General features: G+C 40.6%; 1 protein-coding gene across 1 annotated transcript in view; it reads left to right on the top strand.

The window, feature by feature from the left end:
* The first annotated feature begins 301 nt into the window (after positions 1–301).
* Positions 302–20,889, top strand: part of Pop2 (CCR4-NOT transcription complex subunit Pop2) — an 82,625-nt gene continuing 62,037 nt past the window's right edge. Inside the window, exons 1-2 of the mRNA XM_070654844.1 lie at positions 302–647; positions 905–951. The gene's annotated coding sequence lies outside the window, so the exon portion shown is untranslated. The remainder of the gene's footprint in view (positions 648–904; positions 952–20,889) is intronic.

Below are 20,889 nucleotides of genomic sequence, written 5' to 3'. Positions count from 1 at the left end.
TAAAATTTATTTCTTTTCTTTTTATGTTACAGCTCATCGTTGCCAAAAAATCTGCTGCGCATCAAAAAGTAGTGAGTTGCATGCTTGTATTATACTAACACTAGGAGATCTATAAGAGATCTCTACGTAAAAAAAAATATTAATAAATATAAAATAAACTTATAATAAAGTTTCACTGCGAACATAATTTTAAAAAACTTAAAATAATGGTAATATAAAAAATCGTGTGATTCGCGTGTAATACATTTAACAATTAGCTTTAGTTATTATACATTTACTAATTTTATTTATTTGCATATCACTAATATTGTACAGTTTTCCAAGGATTTTTTCCAAGCAGAACTTTTGTTCTTGCTTAGATAAAATCCGAAGGAGATTTTCAGGAAGTATTCGTCGCCGACAAAAATTAATAAACGAATCGCCGGCGGTTCGTCGGCCGTGTCGCGATTATCGTTAAAGTATCGGGCGTTTGTTGAATGATCTTTAAAACCGGGAGTGTCGAACATTATCGCGCGGTTGTAGTTTATCCGTGTACGGTTTCGCGAGTGTCCTGAGCCGACAGGAAGGACGATCCGACATCCAAGACTGACTGAGAGGAGGAGGAGGAGGCCCAGGTAGGGCTCTTGCATCAGCGGAGCAACTTAGTGGTAAGAATCATTTTCCATTCCATAAAAATATCGTTTTTGTTTTATCAAGATCGTTTTAATAATATAGATTAATGTTTTGTAAAAGAAAAAAATTTTAATTATAGAAAAATTAAATTTTTTTATAAATTTTATTCAAATAATTTGACTATGGTTTTGTATAATTAAAAAATTTATTAAAGATGCGTAATTTTTTTTTTCAACATAATAGAATAATTCTGATTTGTCTTTAATTTAATTTATATATTTTTTTGTTGCAGGATTATTGTTGCAGTAACAACAACTCCGCTGTTGTTTATGAAGATTGGTAAGTCGAATGGTTTTGTACAATGCATGCTAGCTATATTAGAGAAATTAGAAAAAATTAGGGTATTACACGCAAAAAAAATAACGACAATGAAAATATATTAAACAATAAAAAGAATTAAAATGAACGAAATATATTTAGACTGACTTTAACTTTTGCGGCTCAAAATTATGGGAGGGAACAAATTAGCACCGTGAAAAACGATGAATTCGATTTCATCTAACGCGGATTTTTAAAGATAGAATTAATTGGTAATTAATTATAAATTCCTAATCACTCTCGTTCCATTCGCATCAGTTCTTTTGCGAGTATAACGCGCTTACGGCGAATCAATGAGGAAGTAAATTATATCGAATGAATCGAAGGATCATTAAAAGCTATTCAACTTAGCGCGTTTGCGGGATTACTCGGCCTTTCCTCGGAAGTACTTTAATTTGAGTTGAAGTGCTTCTGATCGCGATATCTTTATTGGCGGTGACCTGTAGTTGCCGCGCTATCACATCCAAGTCCAGAGAGTTTGTCCGAAAGCGGGTGAGTTTAGTTAATCTGCTCGATCATTTTCGGATGCGCAGGTGGTAATAGTACACTAATTATAGCGCATTAACGCGCGCAGCTGTATACGCCAACGTTTGTCGTAGCTTTCCTCTTCGTAGTCGTTCCGCGCGGCATTATATGAAGTAAGTAGCAGTTCGCATATTTGCTCTCTGAGGTACATATTTATTCTTGCGACATCCTGAGCGGATTTACCGCTAAACAGGGTTGAATTTAGGGGAAATTTTAGTACAAAATAATTATAAGTAAATTAGGAGTTTATTCGCTAGCGATGGATTATATATGCTGTTGGGATTGCGGAAAAGTTTTATGCGTAATTTGAGGTATAAAGATAGGTATATTAATCGACATTATGCTATTATGGCTGTAATAGAGATCTGATTCGCCGCGGTTGGTCCGCGCATATATTGTCTGCGTTAACTCATATGCATTACTGCTGAAATTAAATCCGTCGGTAATTAGCGGCTTTATAGGCAGCGGTATCAGAATACGTTGAAGATGGTGTATTGGTTGTACGGGTTAATGAAAACATATAAACCGAGTGAAAGATTAATAATAAAAATACGAATGTAAGATGTTAATAAGAAGGCTCGCATGCTTAATTACTGCTTTTTAATAGGCGCGTATAAGCAGCAAGTTAATTTTTAATCGATCATCGTATCCTACATACGCTTAACCTGTTCATCGTTGAAGATAAATGTTCTCTTAATAATATACGAGCCATTAGCGTTATCTACAACACAGCCGCTGTTGGATAACGATTATTTGTTGCAATTGCGCAAACCTACTGGGATCATTACCCGCTAGGAAGTATACGTGATACGGCCGCGTGCATCCACGAAGCTAGAAACTCATAACTGACAGTTTAGAGTCCATTAGTCCGAGCCTAATTGCCCGGTAGTTGCTTGGAACACTGTGAATTTTCGAATTTATTATGAGTGTCTCTAGCAATTAGGAATTTAGTCGATTTACCGTATCGCTCTATACATTCGCCACGCGCGGTTTATCGCGCAAATTAGGAAGTTCCATTTGCGTATTGCTGTCCGTACTATATTATCAGATATTGAAAAATCTCGTTCTACCAATTCGTCGTTGATAAAAATAAATTAATACCGGTGAGGTATCGTGTAGTTGTTTGCGCCTGCCGCGGAAAAATATCGGGAGATAAAACTGGTGCAATTTCACCGCATCGAGTTCCTCGCGTGCTTGCGGAACGGCCGCAAGACTGTCGTCTTAATGGGACGGCAATTATTTAAATTGCATAAATGAATATTATCGCGCCGAGCCTGCTATTAACCCAAATTTGTTCGTGAGGTGATCGGCAAGAACAGGTAATAGCTACAAATATTTTAAAAAGCCTTTAAGATAAACTGTATTTCTTAATACATAATTTAATATAGGGTACAAAGCATTTTTTTATTTTTTTTATTTTTTACGTGCCTTTATACATACACACATATACGTACACACATTAAAGCTTAGAATTAATTGCAAAATTATTTTTGCGGAACATGATTGCACGGCGGAATTGCTAAAAAAAGCGGTCGTATATTTAAAAAAATATATATATTTTAAACGGACGTTTTTGTGTTACAAATTAATAACAATTATAATTAAAAAATACATACAGATGTACAGAGAATGATACAAATGTAAAAGAAATAAATGATAAAAATGAGTATTTGTTTGAAATAGCCTGCCTAAGGTAATATAACCGGAAAATATTATAAAAATTCTATCCCAATATACAATTTACGATTTTAAGAATGGTTGAACGTATATGTATGTATGAAAAAGAAAATACTGTCTACTATTAATTATATTGAAATTGTGCGTTGCGCAATAAAGTACGGGTGGAACTGACATCGGAAATAACTTAGAAAATATTAATTAACAAAAAAATTTTTTATTGCAATTATACTTATATGTATATACTTTTTTTCCTAATATGTCGCTAAGCGGCAATTTCTACAAAGTTCTGATTGAACAAAGCAATCAATATATCTCATATATCTCATTCATAGATACGCGAAATATTCCGTTTATTCTCACTTGACATTTATCAATTTCGATGCCATTAATTCCGACGAGATTGGATATTAATTCGATTAACTATTTTATCGGTAATATCAGTCACGAAACTCGTTCAGCATCGAATCACTTTCTACTCGCGCTTCGTTCACGTATCTTTAACGCGGCGGGGGAGAATGGGGGGGTCACTTTCTTCGCCCACATCATCTTGCTCGCGGAAATCGCGCGCGCGAACCGTGAAACGAGATGGGTATAAGCGGCGTTGTATTTTTCAAAGAAACATTTAGCGTACCGTAGAAAACTCGAATTAATGCCGGTCGTTACAGCCGGTGCGGAAGATTCGATAATGCGAAATATATGCACAAGCACTGGCCATCGTGCGGGCTGGCGCGCAAGCGATCGTGCATTTTTATTAGAGCGGTGTTTCTTGCAAATCTGTTATGAACGTTGAAGTAAGCACTCAGTTGCATCCTTTGGTTCCTTTTTCCGCGTCTTTTTTATCTTTTTTTTATTTTATTTTTTTCGCGTTTTCTTACCTGGCGTTTGATTTAAAATCAAAGTTTCACACCAACCGACGTAACATCCGGATAGAAAGTTACATGTAGGCGCGTGTAAGTCATCTGATTTCCTCCTGATATGATAAAATATCAGTTAAGTAATTTACTAATTAAAAGTCTCCATTTACCGAAAGTTATTCCGAAGACCGAAGAAGAAAGAAAGATAAAGAGACCGCTGCACTTTTTGAAATAAATGCCAGGCGTGGTTAAAAATTATCTGCGTACGATACGTTATCATATTTTACCGCGATATATTTGTTGAGAAATTGGCTATATAACTTTGCGGTATTTACCCATTTGTTTAAAGAAGCGATTACACGAGTAGACTTTTATAATTGCACGAACATTAAGAAATGTGTAACTATAATTCAATGTTAATTAGTCATGGTATTAATTAGCTAAATGTGGAGATACCACAGAAGTTGTACTTAAGTATATTTATTTGTACGTCAGAGTACATAATGGTGTGGATAAGTGTTCCTTCGACGCCGTACATTTTCTGAAGGTATAAGAAATCGATTGGAAAAGCAGTTCTCGATTGTTGACTGACAAATCGAATGCTCCAGCATACATATAGCCAATATTGACGCGAGATAGTTTCCACTTTTGCAAAGTAAATCTCCGCGTTTATTGTAGGCCAGCTATTTTTCCGAAGACAAGCTTGAAATCTGTAAAAATTTCCAATTTTCCCGTTAATCAATCTATTACCCCTTTCTGAAATCTTTCTCCATGCAATCGAGGTGAAATAAGCGCTCGTGCGTCGCTGTTAATAAACCATCGGGGTTAATTGCGTAACCTCCGTCTCGTCGCGCCGTCCGTTCCGATCTAGACGGAGACAACGGAGGCGAGAAGCGGCAGGCTAAATTCGGAATCGATCGAGAACGATAATTCAATCTATGGTAGATTCTCCCGGAGGTTCTACGTCTCTTATCCCCTACCTTCTGGGTGATACGGAGGCCAGATCGAAGATACGAGGTGCCAGGCCAGCTCTATCTCTTATTTGTGGCACCATAGATTCTTGAAGCCGTCGACCGACCGTCCGGTCCTCCTTTCTTCTCGCCTATTACTACTTTCGTCCTCTTTCGTTCCGTTTTCTTTCTGTTTCTTATCCTCCGCGCTCATTCCGCCGTCGTTGTTCTCTTCGGCCTGATTTTCCGGCCCGTGTTACTCGCGAGAGAATGCTGATCTCGCTCGAGAGTGTACTAGCGTGACCAATGTACTAGCCGGCGTTTTACACCCGGTACGTTCCGTAGAGCTCGAATCTCCCCACCGGCGACGCGAGTAGAGACAGGTAGCTGTTAGCTTATGTAGATTAAATTGTTTCGAAGAAGCCCGACTGCTGTTTATTCATCGCGAAACGACAGTGCTCGAGATAAACGGAACGACCTGGAGACGACCGAGAGTGCACCGCACCGCGCGCGGTCTTTCTTCCCGGGCCGGCGCTCTCTCAACGCCGGGAGAGTCGTTGACGATAGCGCATAGGTAGGACGGAGAAACGGGGACACGGAGGAGGCACGATGCGGCTCTTCGTCGTAATCCCGAGAGTCCGCATAATGCAACGTGCGCGCACGCTACGGTTTCGTACGAAAAGCGTGGCTCTCGCTGCGATTCTACAACCGACTGCGAATTATCGATTGCGATTCGGAATTTCTTCGGGGAGTGCTCCGAACAATTCGCGAAATGGGTTTTTGTACATTATGTCGGGAGGGAAAAAGAAATTTATTCCGATCGAAACACGCATTTTTATTCGGGATTTCGCAATATCCGTCAAAGCGATAATATATTCGCGGATAGTAATATTTATATTTATTGCACCAACGCAAGCCGTAATCGCCTTCCTTGTGTTTCTTGCTCGCACGTTAATGAAGATCGCAGAATTCACAATGTTTCCGTGGGTGGTTGTTTTCTAATGAATGGCGAGAATTACCGGAGGAAGGGAAACATTGAACGCACAACAAATGTGTTATACATATTTCGCGGCGAAGATCCAGAACCGGTTTACGCGAACTGTTACACAGTATTTCGTGTCAGATATAGTTGAACAAAGCAGTTACCTTAAATAGAACACTCTTCTCAAATTTACCTCTGTGCGCTCGCCGGGATATTTTTCCGTGTTAATTTCCGCGATATGTACAATACCATTTAACCGCTGCAGCTAACTGTCGCACCTTTCCTTCCTTCTCTCTACCCTACGTTTTGATATATTCTTCAGCGTGGCCGTCGTAATTAAAAGTTCAGCCGATGGTAATTAAGAACACGCAGGGCGCGGCATGAGGCCGGATTCACGCTACTCAAACGAATGATCTTACTGAAAGAACACTGTCTTCTTTGTGCATTTGAGATAAGCGCGACGATGCAGAATCGAACCGGAGGTCGAACGACTTTAAATTTCAATTCTATAAACGCGTTGTTACACGAAACATTCCCCGCTGTGCGTTTAGATAGCTCGGACGCTGTTCGGGATCGCAACGTAGATCAAAAGCGCGCGCGCGCGGCGTAAGTCGTGACCGGTGCAGCGAGCGAGAGCAATTACTTCCGGTCGTAGTCCTTCTAAATTGCGACAAAATTAAAGTCGCGGCGTAACGAAGGTCGCGCTGCGCAGCTATCGGCCACCACTGCTCCGATAAAGGACGCCACTTTTACGGTGTACATATTTCATCGTCAATTGCGCGCTGCGGGATCCCTTCGTGTATGAGAGGCGCCTGTGGTACGTAGGTACCACCAGTGCGTTGTGACCGAGTGGCACGTCCCCAAGGGTCTGGTCCAACGGGGGGTTACGCGATGGACTCGAGCGGGAAAACGGGGCAAATCTCCGTGCGACGCCAATCTACCGGATTAAAATATCATAAAAAGGTTTTACGCGCTTGCGAAATTACTACTGGGCTACCCTCGTTTTCGGGAGGGATCACGGTATGATTCAGCATGATTCACGAAGGGGGATGTTTGTCTACCGATCGGTGTATGAGTCTGTCGTTAATTCATGTAACATAGGATATAGATCAAACGCAGTTGGTAACTTAATAAAGAAAAATCTAAAAAAACTGTCGTTCTCTCTTTCCCGTCAAGTTTAATTTTGTTGTAAATCATCCGAGCGTGCATCTCTCAACGCGAAATATACCTATATGTATGTGTACGTTCAAAGGGATTAAAGAGGCCGAAGGATGCACGCGCGGTTGGTGAGCCGAGAGAGCGGAGAAGAAATTGGGTTGCGTGTTGAGTGGCTAACGAGCGTCCGCCAAAATAAGAATAACAAAGCTCGGGCGTACATGCGAGAGATGGAACGCGACTTCCGTGCTCGGTCCGAGAGCAGCGACGCGTAGAATACGTCGTTATGCTTCGTGATACGTCGATCGTACCTGTCGCGCAGAGAAATAGCGTGAGAATCGTAATTGTTGAAAGATTTCTCAATAAGTGAAATAAACATAACGATGCGCGTGCGTTTACTCCTTACCTCACTTTTTAAACTTAATCTCCCGACCGACGATTACTCCCGGCTATTTATTTTTCACCTTTCAATCTAATCGACATTCCGGTTTTCGCACGAAACGATTGGCGGCGACAATTGGCAAAAACATATTGATACGCTCTTAAAGACATTTCCGCGCAATTGGTGTATACGCGAAACACGTTCGCACCGGGTGGCGGTTATCCACCGAAAGTCGTTAGTCTTCCGTAGACATCGACGTCCGGCGAGCCCACCAGCCACGTTGCCTCGGAGGAATTCATCTTGTCCCTTGAATCTTTGATCTTGATAAATGTACGCCGCAAGAACCGGACCGATTTTTGTTCAGCCGCACTACCGAATCACGCCCGGGCGACACGCCAGGCGTTATTCGCCGCGACCAATTTTACTGCACCAGTCAAATGACTATAACGGCTTTTCGGTTTCGTCATAATGACCGTACGTGATCGCTCGTAACGGATTAATAATGGCGAAATGTTGCGCGCGGATTCTGCGGCATTTATACCGGTCCCCCGACGTTATATCCTTGACAATTTTTATGCCGAAAGAGAAATAGAAACGCGCAATTTCTATGCCACGCTCTCGTTTCGCGTTGACAATGCAGCAATTTGTAGCCGGCTATCGTACTTAATACATCGCCGTTTCATCTAATTGCCTCTGACATACCGCGAGCATCATCGCATCCTTAGCGCAATTAGTTGCATATCTCCGGCTCACTCTTCCGTGTCTTAATATCAGCGCGGTGCTCTCGGTGCAACCAAGATTCCTTTAAACGAGTTCTTCTAATAATTTTCTCCCCGAGGCTCGGCCACTTCCGAGTGAAGCAGGTGCTTGCCGGAAAATAAAAGCGGTGTATGTTATATCGGCTCTAACCGGATGGAAACATTTTCTCGTGAAAATTATGGAGGAAGAAATAAAGAGAGCTCTTTTAAAGCGCATTTAAATTGATATTTGACGGCTTGCCCGAATGTTTCGCTGTTCGCTACACGCGCTATTCTAGCGCGTGTGTTGTTTCAAAATTAAGTCAATAATTAGATGCCAGTTGATATAATTAATTTTTAACCTTAACGTTTTCTTGCGCTTCCCTTGTTTTTCTACTTTACCTTAACATTTTATTGCTCTCTTCGTTTCTTCTTTTCTTCCGAATTGCATCCTTCAGTACTCCTCGCCAGTCGCTTCTTCCTTCGTCTACGGAATGGTCGTTCTTGCTATAGAAATCTTGAGATTCTACAAGTTTCATCGTTAAAATTATCATCATTTCCGTGATTACCGCTGCCTTTCGCGGAACCTCTTCGCCTTCTTTGGTCTTCCACAGCGCAATGCCACGCCTCGGCGCGTGAAAGTACCAGAAATGAATACGCCACTAAAATAAAGGGTCGAGCGCCTTCATTTCCTTGGCGCTTGTTTTCTAGTATGCAACATTAATTCGTTTTCTTACTGCCGCGAGCACTACTTATTTCTGTTCTATAATTAGCAAATCAAACAGAGTATTTACGTAGAACGTCTAGACATACATAATTACGACGTTACGTATATAATTTGCCAATCATATTACAATTTTTATCTCTGAAAAAGTATAGGGAAATTTGATTTTACCAGACGTCGCTCTATTTATTTTGCTAATCTTTTTATTTCGCGACTCACTTACTTAAGCAAGTAGATTAGAAACAAGCGCGGTAATTTCGTTTAAACCGACATAAAAAATTGTAGCTTTATTCTACCGCGAGCAACACGAGTTTTAATCCGGACGCCATGATCCGTTAAATGTTAATGTTAGGACCTCCCCGACACCAATTCACAAAGCGTATTCTGCATTTATATGCGTGACTTCGCAAAACATTTCTGCCGCTAAACGCTGCCGTTTAATGCTTCCTTTTTTATTTTAAATTCAGCATATACTCGACTCTGCGTTAGACTTTTCCGTTATTATATAAGAAATCGGCACGCTCCAACGTTGGTACGTAATAGCTGGGCAATATCGCTCTGATTACGGTGGAACATGTCTTTTGCATATTTCCCCAGGCTGGCGATGGTCCAGAAAATTCAGTATAATAACGCGCGCCGAAGTACGGTTGTAGTATGTGTTGCGCATAACTGCCATCGTACAAATAAATCCTAATGTTTCTACCTCTTCCGCGGCCGTTGGCCGTGCCTTTTTGCGCATTTTCCTGTGGCAATTCTGCCACTCGCAAATTGCAAACGCCAACTGAGCTCTCGTAATCACATCGGGATCCTCCATTGTTCTTAGGAGAACCACGGTGAAATTTACACCCATTATCGTTAACGGGCTACTTCGCAAACATTTTGCGTTATTATTTACTCTTATTGCTACGGAGAAATTTTATTACCTGTGTAAAGCGTACAGAGAAGAAACGCAGGACGCGTCTGCGAGTTGCACGATAGTATTCGCTTATAAAGTGCAAAAGGGTCAAGATTATGAGTAATGTGTTTCAGTACGAGTATATAATCGCGTCGGGACAGCTTCGTGACTAAATTACTCCGGGACTAACTACTATTTGTATTTGCAAGGACAATATTACGCGAGTGTTACGAGACGCGAGAGTGTTAGGCTTCGGGCTACGAATAACGATGACTTAACCGTCGACCATTCGTTTTACGGGAAGTGGCAGTTCTATTCAGGATAATAGGCATTTTATCGTCAACACATCGTGAACTTTATTTCGCGAGAGGCGACGTATTATTTATTTTGAGCGCGCGAGGGCTCGGCTGCAGGTGCAAATCACCGTCGCCTCTTAATTTCAGGTTACGGTTATTTTTATCAGAGTTAATGGCATCGTTTGTCGGTGCATCCGCGGAACTGTGTCCACAGCCGAATGACGAATGGATTCGAGCTGGGAGATAAAGCGCGCGAGGCGAGCGTCTCGAGAATAGGTTGATGTCTTAAGCCGTACGCAAGTCGTAATCACGTCCGTTCGCGGGCCACAGCGCCAGTGGATAACGGAAAGCGCACCTTTGTTCTCGGTCTACGGTCGTGACCGGCCCCGGACCGGTGATGAACGTCGATAACGGTGAAAAATCTCGCGCGTGGAGGCCAGGCGCGTTTAGCGCGCTAATAAATAACGCTGTCCGCGATGATAAGTCGTCGCTTCGAGACGAGAAGCCACGCCGGATTTTCCCATACGTGACGTTCTTTCAGCGCCTCGCGGTCGTTTTATTCAATTTTACGGACGTAATGAGCGCGATATTCGCTCACACGTTATACGCTCGACGGTTTCGTCGGAGCGCCCGAGTCGAGCATTCCCATTAACATGCGGTTGCAGTTTGGCCAGCAGTCACGATTACCGACTACATGAATGAAGCTTCTCTTTTCTCTTATTTCTCTTTGACGCGCTGTAAGCATAATAACTGTGCATTTAAACTGTATGCGGCGTCTATCGCACGCCTCCCGCACGAGGGTGGATTATTATTACGACGAGAATGTAAACGAGTGTCGAACCGACGTTCCAGCGTAAAAAAAAAAAAGAAAAAAAAAAAAAATCGAGCGTTATTGAGACCCGCGCGAATATACCCGCCGCTGTCAAAAGTTCGATACCGGGCAGAGCGTGCGGAATTCATTTAAACTCTGTCCGACTCGTTTAGGCACAATGTAGGCGCGTTTGTTTAAGCGTATACGGAGGGACCCGCGATTCCATTTGCAGATTTCTATGATTTCTACCGACGTTGAACATGCGCGAGCGAAGGCGAGGGAAGGAGAGAACGAAAGCGGGTAGGGGGAGAGGGATGAAAACCGAACAATGCTTTATTCACAAAGTCTTGCATTCGTGGGGTGAATGCGCTGAAACGACGCGACGAAAACCGGGAACAAACGGCGCATTCTAGAAGACAGACACTTTTCACGTTTGCACATTCAGCGGCGAGTTACCTTTGTCTCAGGTAATGCAGTGTGCTCGCCGTTGCAGGATTTGGTATTTCAACGGAACGCTTATCGTTAGAAAAAGAGTTCGTGCACCGCACACCGCGTTGATTGCTCGTCAAATTTCGTACTCTCTCTCAAGCCAAACGAGTTCACGCGAGATTCGTGTGAGAGGCCGACCGCTCGAACGTATGATTATTTTGCAGTTAGCCACCGCGGAATGGTTAGAACAGGCTCTATGACGCTAACCTGGACCTCCGTAACTCACAACGTAATTAATCTTCGGGATTACTAGACGGGATGGAGGAACGGTCGACATCCTTATTAACGCGTTGAAAAAGGGACGGTATATCAAAGCGCGAAGTAGATTTTCCACCTTGCGTAAACTGTTGACGGGTAAAAACGAACGCGGCCGAATGATTTTCGGTGCAATTCGCTGGGCTGTTCGATACGATCACTCAAATAACGCAACGAGCACGCGAAGGGGAACGAACATCGCGCAGATTATACGGCTAATACAATCGCGTTGATTATTCCAATTTTGCGCTGGGGACAGAGCGCATTTCTGAAAATTCCTAATGGGATTTTAATGACCACGACGAGTAAGACAATCGTGCGAATTTACGCGCGATGCAAGATTTAAGATAACCATTCGCTAAATAGCTGATTTTATTTAACATTATCGTTAATGCATCAGAAACTTTCATTTATCATCGCATCTCTTTCGCCGTTTCTTCGGACTGACGCTATCCAAGTCTGAGTCCGCGTGCGCTATTTATTTTATTCTGAATCTAGCGCAAGGGTTAATCAATGTATAACAGAACGTAACGTTAATTGTGCACGTGTGTCGCATTAAAGAAAACGTACCTGCTCAAAATCCGTCAAAGAAATTTAAAGCGACAGGCCTTTTTTCGGACATACGAAGCCCTGAAGCCGAATGGACGCGCCGAGATATCGACATGAATTTAAACGCGACGCCCTGTCCGTAGTTTCCGGCCGGTTTCCGACCGCCTCTGTCGCGTTTCTCGTCCTTTCGCCCTCGAAATTCCCTTGCCTTCACGTACGCCCGCGGAAAAGTCACGTTCGATCGCGCAGCCGGTGAAACGGGCAAAGTTCAGTCGCGATAGCGCATCAGCGAGCGCTGCAGGCCAGGCCGGGCGCACGATGAGCTTTTACGCTTTCGCACGATTTAAAAGAGATACATCCATTGTGAATTATGCCTCGCTTCCCCGTACGATGACGAGCATCTCGCATCCAGTATTTACGGCCATTGTCTTCGTATTCGTTACTCGGGGCTAGAGCCGCGCTCGGCAACCGGCTCATCGTGATCGTTATTGAGGCGCGTGGGCTGTCCTCTTCATCCTTATCCTTATCCCTGGTCCTCCTCCTATTCCGCGGTGCCAGTTACGGGGCGTACAATATTTCAGACTCGCATTCCGCGCGCACGTATCCACGTCATGTTGCACGTACTCGCTTTACGACTCGGCCCCGATGCACAGATCCTTTCTACAGCTCGTGGTCCTTTATTCACCGCGTGCCCTCCTTCGTCGCTTACTGTACCGCGAATCGTCAAATTATCGCCGTTTTAGTTTTTGCATTTTATTTTTTTATTTTTTAATCTGGATATTTTGTACTTCAATTGTTAACGTATTTGTACTAATGAAAATGTTAGCGCACTTAACTGTCGAAAAATCTAAAGAGACTCGAGGAAGATAAAGAAAGTAAACATTGGAATCATAAATACTGCAAATATAAGAAAAATAAGTGAGAGAGAGAGAGAGAGAGAGAGAGAAAAAAGAGACTTTTCCTTTTATTATCACGTTAACTTCCTGTGATCAGAGAATCGTAACTTTTCCTATCGTTGGGCATGATTTCAGTCGCTCTCGGCATTATCGTTAATGTACGGTTCAATGAGAAATCATGGACGTCGACGGGTAAAGTAACTACTATTACGGAGTGATGCGCGCACAATTTTGTTCTCACGATAATCGGTATCCCCTTGATTTTCTCTCGTACAATGACTTTTTATCGAGCGTCCGTAATCTTTAGTGGAAACAAAACCATTCTTCGCCGAGATTTATCGGGCCCCGTTTCCGCAACGAACGAAGTAACGGCGCGCTCGGTGCCGCCACTCGTGCCGTGCGCACGTAGATAACTTTCTCCGGCGTGATAAGCCGTAAGGTATAAATCTGAATTGTTTTTATAATTCCTGCGGCGCGAGATGAGGTATCGAGATAACGGGGATTCTAACGAAGTCTGTAATTTGCGGACCGCCAACGCCGCCGATGACCGTGCGCGGCCGCACGTTAGCGAGTCGCGAGATGCATCGTGATTTAAACCAATCGACGCCCGATGCGCATGGAAAAAGGCACGCTTCTTGTCGCGTATGATTGGTTACGTTGACAATACGAGTTACCCGATTTCACTTCGGAGCCTCCTTTTCGCCGTGCCGATTTTCGCCGGTGTTGTTTCGTATGAAAATCAAACTCGTAGCTCCGCAATTAAATTTATTAAAGAATCCGGCGTGAAATGCGACGTCGAAATATTAAGGAAATTATCTAACAGGTTATCGTTTGATAAAAAGTTCAGGGAAGTTAAAGGGCAATTACGCGGAATGAATCTCGAAGTAATTAAGGTAGAATATAAATTTTTATCGTACATAACGTGGCGTTACTCTTTTATCGTAATATTTATAGGTGTAAAAGAAAAATATAAAAGTGCGTTGATGTTGACAGCTTATAAATATGTATCGCTTTAAAGCTATCATTATGCAATAAGAGCTATAAATATACGGCGTTCAACAAACGATAGCGTCGACGAACACAATGTTTCCGATGATTTATATCCGGTGAAATGTAATTGGACATCGCGCGCGCAAAGTACTTCCTAGAGTATGATACTTGAAGCTGATAAAGATTGTCTACGATAGTGCCCGGTGTCATTTAACATGTCGAGAATTCCGCTTAATCGGCATACGTCATATGTAAATCGCAAAAGAATAATTAAAATTTAATGCTGATTTAATGGTGCACTTGCACGTTACCTAATTATAATAATCTCAGTTTACGTCACTTAAATTTACTTCACTATACGTTACAAGAAAAAGCTCACAATTAGATACATCCCGTAAATTTTTTTAGCGCGAAGAATTTTACTTTCTGATATGCACACGCGTTCCGTATTAAAATCTTGCACATCGCCGCCTAATGTTCTATTAAAATTATCAAGTCGGCCAGTAACACAGATACATTGACCGGCCATTCTATTAAGTTCTTTACATCATGATGACGTTAGCCTGAAAGCGGACGCTCGCTGAATGAGCTCGTTTTAGTAAAGCGGTCATATCGGGAGAGATGGGGAGAGAGAGAGAGAGAGAGAGAGAGAGAGAGAGAGAGAGAGAGAGAGAGAGAGAGAGAGAGAGAGAGAGAGAGAGAGAGAGCGAGAGAACCTGTCCAACGTGCTTGTCCGTGGACAAGCTTCTCTCGTCACCATGTTACCCTGTTCCCCATACTCTTCTGACGTGTGCAAGGGCCAACAAGGAATGAAGGAGATACGATTTGGCGCGAACCGTGTTCGCGATGCTTTTTAAAGCATAGTAATATGCGCCGAGACAGCGACTGTCAACGATATTGGGTTTACCTACGGGCGCGTATCTCTCGCTTCGCGAAGTATCGGTGAATATATTGGATGGGAGTTTTAATGTATGTGTGTTCATGCGCATGTGAGGCAAGTATAATGGCATTATACTCTGCAATGCAACTCGTCAGAAAACGCCTAACTTCCGCTTCTTCCTCCATCCATTTCTGTCCCTACCTGCTCGTCGTTTTCTCTCTATCTCCGTCTGTCGTTCTTGGTTCCGTTTCAGTGCAAACGGAAGTATCAGGCTTATTCGCCGACGCTACCAGACGGTTATACATAAATCGAAACATCGGTGTATATACCGGAATAGCATCCAGTGATGGCGACGTATTCAATAAAAACCATAGCTTCGTTAAGCACATCGTTTATTGAAATCTATTGTAATTATTAAATCTGCTATAATTTATTTTGAGAAGAAAAAAAAATTTCGGTAATTCGAATTTTCAATTAATTTTGGGAAATAATGTAGAATCTTGAATAGCAATCAAATGATACCAAAGGATGGTTTACTTCGTTATCGGATAGGTGGTATAACTTCTATTGAAAGGTTCGCCTATATGACGCAGAAGTTATAGTAATAGTCTCAACTTTATAAGCGTGATCTTCATAGTGTACAAGACGGTACTATTCCATTGACCATATCACAAATTCATGGATTTCCAAAGTACAAGAGTAAACTCAGTGTACCAGTAGATGAGGTACGGGCACTTTAGGGAATAAGCTAGTACTCCGATGTCTCAATTGCGAATTACAGAACTCTAAAGTACGAGAGTAAACTCGACATAACGCCATTACCTCACCTGCCGATCCGACTGTAAGCCTAGAATTTGCTCTTGGGACTTAGGATACCATAATTCGTAAAGGTATCATCGAAATAGAATTTATTTCCTTAATAATGTGTGATTCGCATTACAACTTCTATCGATAATAACTGGGACAATACTTTTCGACAATTTACTCGGTAAAAATAATTTAGTAATTAATAATATAATATTTATGCACAATATGCATAATAATTAATAAAATGTTATTAACAGTGCCAACACGAATTGTTATTACACATATTATCGTATGCATTGTATGCTCATTGTAATATTTACAGTAAAAACATCATTAAAGTAATATGATTGTACATACGAACATTTAGCGAATGCATTTTCGTGTCGTAAAATCACTTTATGCACATTTTCACTTTAATTATAAAATTAAAGTCTATAATTAGTAGTTATTACAAAATATTGCTTATGTCATATTAGTGTTATAGAGCTCGGCCAATGTTAATCAAAATCTTACAAGTAGATATTGATAAAATAAATAATTGATAATAACTGAAATTAATAATACTGTGCATAAAAGTATATTACGGTAAATAAAATTTATTTTATGTGCAATGCTATTCTGTCACTTTATTCTGAATAAATACAGTTTCCAAAAATACATAACATTCTGTATTAATACAGATTTACATTGTGCGCATGTTTAATGTAATTAATATATTTAATGCAAGAGCATATATCTTGTTACGAAATTGGCAATTTCTCATGATGCGCAATATATTAAGTGGATACGATTATTTACAAATGCTACATTTTTATTTTAACTATTTAAACAATAATTTGAGGAATATTATGAAATGAAAGCACTGAAACATAATAATGAAGCAAATTTGTTAAGCGCGACGTTGCTTTAAATGGCGATTTTTATTTTACTTTTGTTTTTTTTTTTTTTTAATTATAATGATTTATTTTTAAACCGTAAGTTATTTTGTACAAAGAAGACAATTTAAAATATTGTTTTATTATACTTACACAAATTATTAATCGTCTAAATCTTATCATAAATCAACTTACTAGCACTATTACTTTCTATAATTAAGATTTATTAATTGGACAATATCTTTTATATTATAAAATTTTGGAAAACATGAATATAGGTAAAGCGTTTTACGGTGCTGTAGAAAAAGGCATTTCATTTCATGTTTCTCTATGCTTAGTCTGTAGGCTTGAATCAAATTGGAATGTCAGGACGAGCTCGCGACCGGCATTGCCGGCATCTTTTGTCGTTGGTAAATTTCGGAGCTTTCACAACCAAACGGCCGCAGAGAAAACAAGTACATGGTGAGGGGTAGGGGGGAAAGAGAACAACTTGCGTTCAAGTATATGTACATGCACATGAGCCACAGTTGGAGGCCTCATCTCGCTTGCGATGTCACCGATGTCTTAGAATATTAGCTATTTTCCGCTCGGCTGCGCTGGATGAAGCAACTTGCCTCTTTCCCTTTTTTTTTTTTCTTTCTTTTGTGACTCATACTACTATCTCACCTGTTCTCCGGAGAGAAAGAAAGTGGCGACTGTTAAGAATATGATTATAGCTAGTGGATAAATTTGAATTTAAGTAATATTACGACGACAGCAAAAATATTTTATCGTTAATTAAATTTTTATTTATTTATTATTATTATTTTTAATTTATTAAAATATTGATAAAATTTTATAAAAATCAATATCGTATTACATATTATCTTTTTATAAAACACATACGTTAAAGAAAGCGGATGTATCTAACGTACATATAAAAGCCTCGAGCAGATGAATTTTTAGGTCGATAGCGCTGAATCGAACAGTAGATAAAAAAGCAAATACGTAAAAAGTACAATGAAATAGTCATGTCGCTCGAAGCGATAATTGCATGCATATTGTACTTCCTGCAAATGTAATAATTCACTTAGTGAAATCTATCATTCGAATCTCGAGACGGTGCCTTCGCACTTTCCATTCCGTTATCGACAATCACACATACGTTTACTTAATCCCGTATAACTTCGCATGTTCTATTTGTTCACATTTATCACGATACAAAGAGAAACGTCTGAAATACAAATCGTAATTTTACAATAAAAATTGTAGAAGAATTAATTTTTTTATATTTTTTTTATTTTATCAAAATCTGTTTTCAATGATCAGATGATCATTTATTATTGTAGTAAATTTACAATATATGCGTATGCTTAAGTGATACGAACGGAAAGGTTTTTTATTCTGCACACACTAAGTAAATCCGTAAAATAAAAGGACGACGGAAATAGGACAACACGAAGTCTGAGTGTTATCCGAGAAAGCGTGGGTCGGATTCAGCCGAGACGTTTACCTAAATCGTCCTGTATCTGATCCAGTTTCGAATGGCGAATGTAAAGTAGGTGCTCGATTTCCATCGTTCTCGGTACGCGGTGTTCTCTTTTTATCTCTCTCTCTCTCTCTCTCTCTCTTTGTTTTTCCATAACGTGAAAAACGACGTAAGGTCGACGATGTCGCGATATGTTTCCGCGAAATGCCATGAGGCAAAGCGAAACTCGATGAACGATCGATTCGTGAAAATTTAATTATACGGACTGTAGTTGGATGAGAGCATGGTAGATCCTTCAAACTTTCATGAGATAGCAAAAATCAATAGTCATTCTCTCTCTCACGTGACCAAGATGAATTTCAGTAGATGCACTTTATTTTATCGCGTTGAAACGTAATAACACGAGCAAAGCTGCGAACGTGTATTTTCAAGTGCCGCGAGTGCTCACGGCCTGGGAAGTTTGCACTGTAAATGCACATACTGTACATTTAATAACATTTTACAAACTACAAACGTATTATCCGCGCAATGCGACTATTTACAAATATAATTTAATTATGAAGAATTATGCTGTAGTAACAACGGTTTTGTATAATAGAGAGTTAATTATTACGAAGACCGGAAAAAAGCATTTTTTTTTATTCAAAGTACACATTTTATTTGCATAAATTGGGAGGAATTAATGAAATATGAAATCACATTTCGCAAATATGGAGCGTATCAAGCACGAACTGCGTTAATCTTCTTATCATCAATCTTCGCAAGTGTGAAAGCTTAATGTCGTAGCCAGTTACCTGCAGAAGTACGTAAATTCTCAATTTTCCCGGCAGAGTACATCGTTTGGAAAGCTTCCAGTTAAATGTTTACTCCGGGAAAGAGACGATTCTGTCTTTCATGAAGACGTACACTCGTTGCGCACATTCGACCATTGCGAATAATTCTATTTGTTTAATTAAATCTTCGCTGCTGCCGGCTTAAGTGAATTCGTAAGTTTAATTGGACAAAATAATCATATTTGAAATGTTTACTACGCGGATAACGTTGGTGAGATTGCAAGTCTTACTTTTCTATCGAAATATTAAGAAAATTATGTTATTCTACGCTACAGATTATTCGATAGATTTCCTTAAACTGACTTAAAATCTTCTGCGTGTTATAAATTAAGATATACGATACAATACCGTGACGTTTGCCCAATGTCGAAGCCATATTAGATACGTGCCTACTTTTGGCGTGTTGCACAGTAAAAGCAATTAAAACTTTCTTGCGCTTATAGTAGGAATACCTGGTGCGCCACGTTGAATGTATGCCGACGATTTCTATTCCGATTCGCCGCCGATCCGTATGCAAAGTAATGCGTTTGGAAACTTCTGCAAGGGCCTTCCTTCGAATTAATATTGAAATCAGTGTCGAGGTGCTAGAAAGAAAAAGGAATTTTGTCCCCGTTTTAGCGGCACATTTGCATGGATTTTTAATTTAATTAAAAAGAAAAAAGAAAAAAAAACAATCGTGTTAAGAGTGAGAGATGAGGCCAATTCGAGAATTAACTAAAGAATTGCACGTGATTAGGTAAAATTATTACGTAATAATGAGTAAATGCTACAATGTTTTTTTTTTCCTTATAAGAAAAGTTGATGTACTTAAAAATGTCAGCAATAATTAGGTAAACTTCTTAATTGATAATAAGTAGTATAACAATTATTACAAATACACACAAGGGAAATAATAATTACTTAACATATATAATGTAAAGTGTAATAATGATTACATAATTTTTCTCGAGCTACGTCGCTTTTATGAGAGTATAAATAGCACTCTATTGATCTCCCGAGAGCTAATTAATCCGCCGGCGGTAACAGCTAATGAATCTTGCGGAAGCTGCCTTAAGTTTTGTGCAGGACATGCAGAAATATGCCGTCCTGCGCTTCGCGAAACGGAATCTCCTGAATGGGTGCTCGTCTGGCGAAGATAATAATTAATGTCGTTTATGTCGCGAGTTTCGTATATCTCTCGGTGGTATTCACTTTGGCTCATTTATAAGGGTAATATCTCGACTCGAGATCGACTCATTCGTTACTCGACGAGCGCGAGGTGCGCATACTGGCGTTATCGGCGTGCGTATACGCACACGGGGCCGCATAAAACGCGTCATAAGAACTCTCCGATCGATCATCGTTCAAGCAGACGAACTCGCGATTAACGAGCGGTTGTTCCCATTGATAAATGTTACACGCGGGGTACGTGTAATCCCATACGCGATGCGACAAAAACGATAAGAATAGCGCTGATCCTAGACGATAAGCCGTTTAGGTTACACAAGTAATCGATTCATGAGCGTAATTTAAATAAATCCCAACCTTGGCTTTCACGGCAAATACACCCGAGTCGCCTTTGAATAAAAACGATATGGGTTTTATATACCAAGAAGTTATAAGAAAATTAATTAGCGTACGAGTTATACGCATTCGTTTTATCTCTCGCAATAGGGAGCACGATATAACTAACACGTAACGCTTTTGCACGTTTCGTGAAAACGATACCCGGAAGTAGAAATGCATTGTGCCGCGGGGATTGTCACCTAGAAAATCGTATCATTGCGAATCGTATGCGCGTAACGACCGAGAAGAAAGATATGGAATTTGTGTCGCCGCCCTGAGCCACCGCGAAATCGTACGGCGCGATCCCAACGCTATATCCCC

This window comes from Cardiocondyla obscurior, linkage group LG04, assembly GCF_019399895.1.
Source record: "Cardiocondyla obscurior isolate alpha-2009 linkage group LG04, Cobs3.1, whole genome shotgun sequence".
Lineage (NCBI taxonomy): Eukaryota > Metazoa > Arthropoda > Insecta > Hymenoptera > Formicidae > Cardiocondyla > Cardiocondyla obscurior.
Note: the sequence above shows the minus strand (reverse complement) of the source record. Positions and strands in the feature narration are given on the sequence as shown.